Below are 6,112 nucleotides of genomic sequence, written 5' to 3'. Positions count from 1 at the left end.
TGTTTCACTAATTGTCACTTTCTCACATGCAGCAAACACAATATTATATTCCACAGCTTGAAAGATCGATCATATCCAATGCTTTTCTTACGTGCAAACAATGCGCAGTATCCACAGCGTCACAAGCTGTCAAAATCAGACCAGCTTCCTCCAGCTTGCCAAATCAAGCACATGCAAGCACACAACGCAAACCAATGTACCCAATGGACAAGCGGTGACACAAACTGTGTTCAAAACATTCAATAATACACCGAGTGAATCTGCGTGTCCTACCGCTTCTGATGTGTATGTTGCGTCAATCTTTTTCGTGTCACTGTGGCGGTGCCGTTTCCAATAACTCCTTTGAGAACAGCGTCCGACTATCTGAAAGCTTCGTGACTCCAAAACGTATATCCACAAATCCTCTTCATTGTTCTGATGCATGCGATAAAACACATTTGAATGTTGGGACTTCCATCCGCAAATGTGGATGTGTGACGTGTCTCCAATGAGCCACTTAGTCCCATTTGTGTTTGCGTATTTATTTTAAAACAAAACAACAAACTTTGCGCTTTGATTCAAAACAAATGTACAAATGTATTAACTGATGTGCTAAAATGACGGTCACCAGAAAAGTTTGCAACCAAACCACTCCCCCAACCTCCGTGTTGAGAACGTCAGGTAAATAACGTGCGACCCCAGGATGCAATTATCTGAGGTGCGGGGAAAATCTAAAGTGCCACCATAACAAATAAAGAAAACCTAAACATTCCCTTTGGCTCTTACAGTGAAGTTCAAGTCTTATTACTCTGGTGTAGTTCTTTTATAGCATAAATGTTAGCACTGCACCTTTAGTGAAAATGTGTAAGAGAACAAAACAAAAAGTTGTTAATTTGAGAACAATATTTTCTGAACAAAACATTTCATCTCTGCTGCACTCTATACAGAAATTAAAGTCAACCAATTCCTCAAACAACATGTTCAAAAAACCAGCAAAAACTGCAAAAATCTGCCCCACAACGCAAAGATTCAGCTCAAAACCTCATTACGGGTTTCTCATACTTTAAATGATCCGTCAGTTTTGGAATACAACTTATTTTCATCAAACTTAGCACTTTTTTTCTTATATAACTAGTATATTGTCTTTTAGAAATCAAAATGTAAACATAATTAAAGCTCAGACCTAAAGCCGACTCCATGGGTCTAAACTGACTGGAGTTTTTGTTTACGCACCAAATAACATCGGTCTGCTCTTGACGCTCAGTGGAAAAACAAACAAAGGAAACGTTCGCTGTTCAAGCTTAACAAATATAAAAATTAAAAATACACTTTTATAGTTGCGGTGGTGTTGTTTTTCTTGCACAACAAAGAACCGAAGCCTAAGCAATGGCTAAAACAGAGGTAAACAATTGAAACCCAAACACACTCCCGCTCATTTCAATACGCATGATCTGAGCATGCGCGGAATGCAAACGCTCCACTTTGATGGGTTCCAGCGACAGTGACGTCAGCGCTTTTGTATGAGAAGATCAAAGAAGATCAAAGCGCTGACGTCACTGTCGCCGCCACAGAAATGCTTAAATACCCCACTTTCACCTTCCTAAACACAGTTTCACTTGGAGCATTTTCAGAAACAGCGATTTGTCCTTGCAAACTAGTATTCTTTGAGAAAGGGAATACTTTTACATTTAAAGAATTCAACAAGCGTTCTTTTTTTTCTTTCGACACTTTGCATTAAGTTTTTAAAGAAATGTCACAGGAAAGATTAAATAATTCACCTTCTAACAGAGAGAATCGAGAGGAGTCACAAAGACAGAGAATGCAGGCAGGGTTTGAAACCATTGAGATGATGCTCCATGAGCTTCAGAAAAACCAAGTGTTTCTCCTTGAGCAGAACAGTAACATTGCTGCTGAGTTGTCCCAGGCCGAAAGCGAGAGAAATGAACAACAGAAAGAGAACACAAATCTCAGGACAGGTTTGGAAAATCCCGAGTGGCAAGTGGGAGAAGCTCTGTGTTTACTAATTAAAAATAATGAAGTAATAGAAAAACAGACCAGGGCAGAGATTAAAACCATTCAGATGCATCTGTATGAGCTTCGGGAAAACCAAGATCTTCTACTGGAGCAGAACAGCAGCATTACTGCTGAGCTTTCCATAGTTGAAAGTGAGCGAGATGGACAAATTAAAGAAAACACAGATCTCAGTCAAGAGAATGCAGATCTCAGGAAAGATTTAGAAACTCTTGAGTGCCAAATGGGAGAAGCACAGGGTTTAATAATTCAAAATAATGAAATAATAGAAAAACAGAGCAAGACAATTGTGGACAAGCAGAAACAGATAGATGAGCTTTATAAGGATTTAGAAATGAGAAGACAGATGGTCCAAGATCTTAAAGAGCTGGTCAGTATGAAGCAAAACGAAAATGTATTGGTTGACGTGAACAATGTTAGAGAGGAATGTCAGATTGCTGGTGAACCTCTGCAGCTGGAGAATCTTGCTCCTGAATCGGAGGCACTTGAGACTCCTGTTGCAAAACCAGTTCCTGACACTCATGAAGAGGTTCAGACTAGTGATTCGGGGCATCGTGGTGCTAAACATCTACCTAAAGTAGGTTTAGGGCTTGCCACAGTGGGTCTTGTTGTTCCTGCAGTTTACTGGGCCTACTCAAAGATGTTCAACTGAAGTGAATGTCCCAGCTGTTATTTGTGGAATTGTGCTCATTATCTACTCAAGCCCTACTGCAATTGTCGATGTGCGCCAGTTACATTTTAAAGAACAGTAATGATGTTTTCCAACCACGTTCTACTGACCATAGCAACCTGTGGTAACTATACTGTGCTCTCCTTTATGTTTTATTTGGCCCCTCATCTCCCAACCAGTCATGGCAGATGGCTGCCCCTCCCTGAGCCTGGTTCTGTCATAGGTTTCTTCCTGTTAAAAGGGAGTTTTTCCTTTCCACAGTTGCCTAGTGCTTGCTCATAGGGGATCATTTGATTGTTGGGGTTGATAATTTCAATCCAATTGGATTGAAATTAATTGGCTTGAAGTGAAAAACTTCAGGTGAGGGGTTCACTTGATGGGGAGCACTAAAAAAACTATGGAAAAAGAGAAAATGTAGTTAAAAGCAAATGAAAATAAAGAAAATAAAAATTAAAAAATCTCCTACTGCTTTGTTTATTTATTTAAATGAACAGTTTTACATTTTGGCCACTGTCTCATTTACTGCTAAGTAAATTATTTCAGACTGGCCAGAACATCACATGAACATCAGCCTGCTATAACTAATTTTTCAGTGACTTAGGATGAAGTAAAGGTCCTACAGACAATGTGTGTGTGTGTGTGTGTGTGTGTGTGTGTGTGTGTGTGTGTGTGTGTGTGTGTGGACGGGTATTAACATCTTCATGGGGACCAAAAATTGGTAGTTTACTATACTTGTGGGGACAAACAGCCCTTGTGGGGACCAAAATCCCGGTCCCCACGAGTTTGAAGGCATTTTTGAGCCTCAAAATGGGGTTTTAGTGTCAGGGTTACAATTAGGTTATGGTTAGGTTTAGGGTAAGGGTCAGGGTTAGGCATTCATTTTTGATGGTTAGGGTTAGGGTAAGGGGCTAGGGAAAGCATTGTGTCAATGAGATGTCCCCACAAGGATATAAATACACACATGTGTGTGTGTGTGTGTGTGTGTGTGTGTGTGTGTGTGTGTGTGTGTGGCCAAGCCACACAGTAAACCTGGATTAGTTGAATTTATTAAAGTAAAGAAGAAAAAAAACTGTAAAACAACATTCAGTTATCTGACATATTTCGAAGGAGTACAGGGGATGTAATCTATAGGCTAGTGTTTGGATTTTTAAGAACGACAGGTGTTTATCTGAGATAAACGGAGGCGGAGAAACCTCTCCGACCCACACTCCAGTCCAGAAGGTGGCGATAATGCAACTAAAAGTTGTTTGCAACCGCCATTAAAATGTAGAAGAAGAAGCACAAGAAGAAGAAGAAGAAGAAGAAGAAGAATTTTTTTCGCTGGTTTGCTGAGTAGCACTCGTCAGTACAGCCCTGTTACTAGTACTAGTCTGTTGTAACTACGTTTTCTTGTATATAGATTCCTGGACCCATTTCTGTTTCCTGATCTGTTCTCCTGAGTCTGGCAGTGAGGTGTGGAGCAAAGGAGAGCGTGAGTGGTGAAGAGGATTGTGAAAGTGGAGAGTGAGGAGCGGACGTGTGGTGTGTTTTGGAACCGTTTCCCTTGCATCCCTGGAAATCCCAGCCCTGTGCACTGTATATAGTTTCATCTAGTGTTGTTGTTAATAAACTTGGGACTTTTATTCTGAATTCAGCTGCTCTATGCCTGAGTCCGTTCCTCCCTTATGACAGTTTTCTAAATAATCGAATATTAATACAACGATAAAAAACACTTGAAATTGGAGAAAACTAATGAAAATAAGGTCCTGGCATTTCTGCACATTTCCTAGTAATTAGTGCATCTTTCCCTGGAATTAATTCAAGACAGACTGGTGATCACAGTCTTGAAGGAAATGTTTGATGGACTGAGATGGAATGACCCGGGAGTACATAAAAGTCCCACAGGTCTTAAACTAACAGCTTTACTTTATGTTTTCCACCAAACACCAGTCACAACATCCACACTGAAGAGTGGTCTCCAGGCTGCTGCGCTTCCGGGTAGAGCGGCAAAGAAGAAGCCAATAAAAGGAAAAAGTTGAGATGGTCAAGTCAATTGGCTTTTATTGTCATTTCAACCATGTACAGTGCTACAGTACAGAGTGAAACGAGACAATGTTCCTCCGAGGCTGGTGCTACATATGACATATAACAGACAATCAAGACAGGATTACATAAAGTGCAATATGCAAAAATTGTAAAAAAAAAAAAAAAAAAAACCCAAGACAAGACAGTGCAACACTAGACAGAACAGGACGATACAGACACAAGACAGTATTTATTATTTTGTTCCACTTCCCCTTTGCCCCATTTATTCAGTATATTTCTGGTTTTCCTTAACAAAAAAATTGCTGTCTATGGTCTCATCATTCACACCATCTGGGCTCCTAAAGAACGTTTCTTCTGCGCGTAAGTCAGTTAAACTCACCCTGCTACGGCCCTAGCAGGGCCTCCTCCTGAAGGTGCCTGTGTGGGCGTGTCCTACAATCTCTTCTGCCTGAGGTGCCACCTTTCTCTTTTACACAGCTAACTCACATCAGTAATTAAAGGTATTTAAGCCCAGGGAAAGGTGAGCTCTGGGCCAGAGTGCCATGTGAATGGTTGCAGCTAGTGAGCTGCTGGTGCTTTTTGTGCCTATTGGTGGTTGCAGCTAGTAAGCTGCGTGTGCTCTGCTCCTACTTGGTGGGGAGTAGTGTGTTTAGCAATTTATCCTTCTCTGGCTTACTTCTCAGTTTAATTGACCAACGTTTGAGTTTTGTTTTGTTTCTTTAAATGGTGATAGCGGCTTGTCCGTCTCTTTCAGTTAGTATCGATAGAAACTTTAATAAAACTCTTTAATTTAACCATTTTGCCTCTGTCTCCTTTTTCTGACCCAGACACATTTTGTTACTTCCCCTTCATCGCCTGGACCCTTTTAGGGGAACGTAACACACCCATTGCAATAAATCTAGCCCTTAAATAACTTTGCATTACACTGCTTTTCTGGCTTGCCTTTTAACGGTGAGTGCAACTGTTTCATAAAGGTTTTAGTGCACCATAAACTCCAGCAGATATTTTTGTCACAATGAAAAACATTTTAGGAAAATAACAAGAAGTAAAAGAAGGAAACCCACAGAAGCAGAAAGGATAAGACGTGCACCATATCTGAGACAATAACCAGGGCCAGACCGTTTCTGACACCTCGATCATATTTATTGTGCAACAACACGGCACCAGAGGACATTTTTAATTTGTCTTGGGAATAATTCACAGGACTCAGATCAACACAGTCTACTCTCCAAAACCAGAACCAGAACAATAGGCTGAGTTCATGGTGGACGATAAATATTCATCACTAGAACGATGAGACACAAACACAGAAGAGCCGTTTGTAACGGCAGGAGATGCAGTGTTGACAGGCGGCAAGAAATGTAAGTACAAGGCTACGTCTGTCTCTATCAATAATTATCCCATATC

This window comes from Pelmatolapia mariae, linkage group LG7 (genome assembly GCF_036321145.2).
Source record: "Pelmatolapia mariae isolate MD_Pm_ZW linkage group LG7, Pm_UMD_F_2, whole genome shotgun sequence".
Classification (NCBI taxonomy): Eukaryota; Metazoa; Chordata; class Actinopteri; order Cichliformes; family Cichlidae; genus Pelmatolapia; species Pelmatolapia mariae.
The sequence above is the reverse complement of the archived record's forward strand: the minus strand, read 5'-3'. Positions refer to the sequence as shown.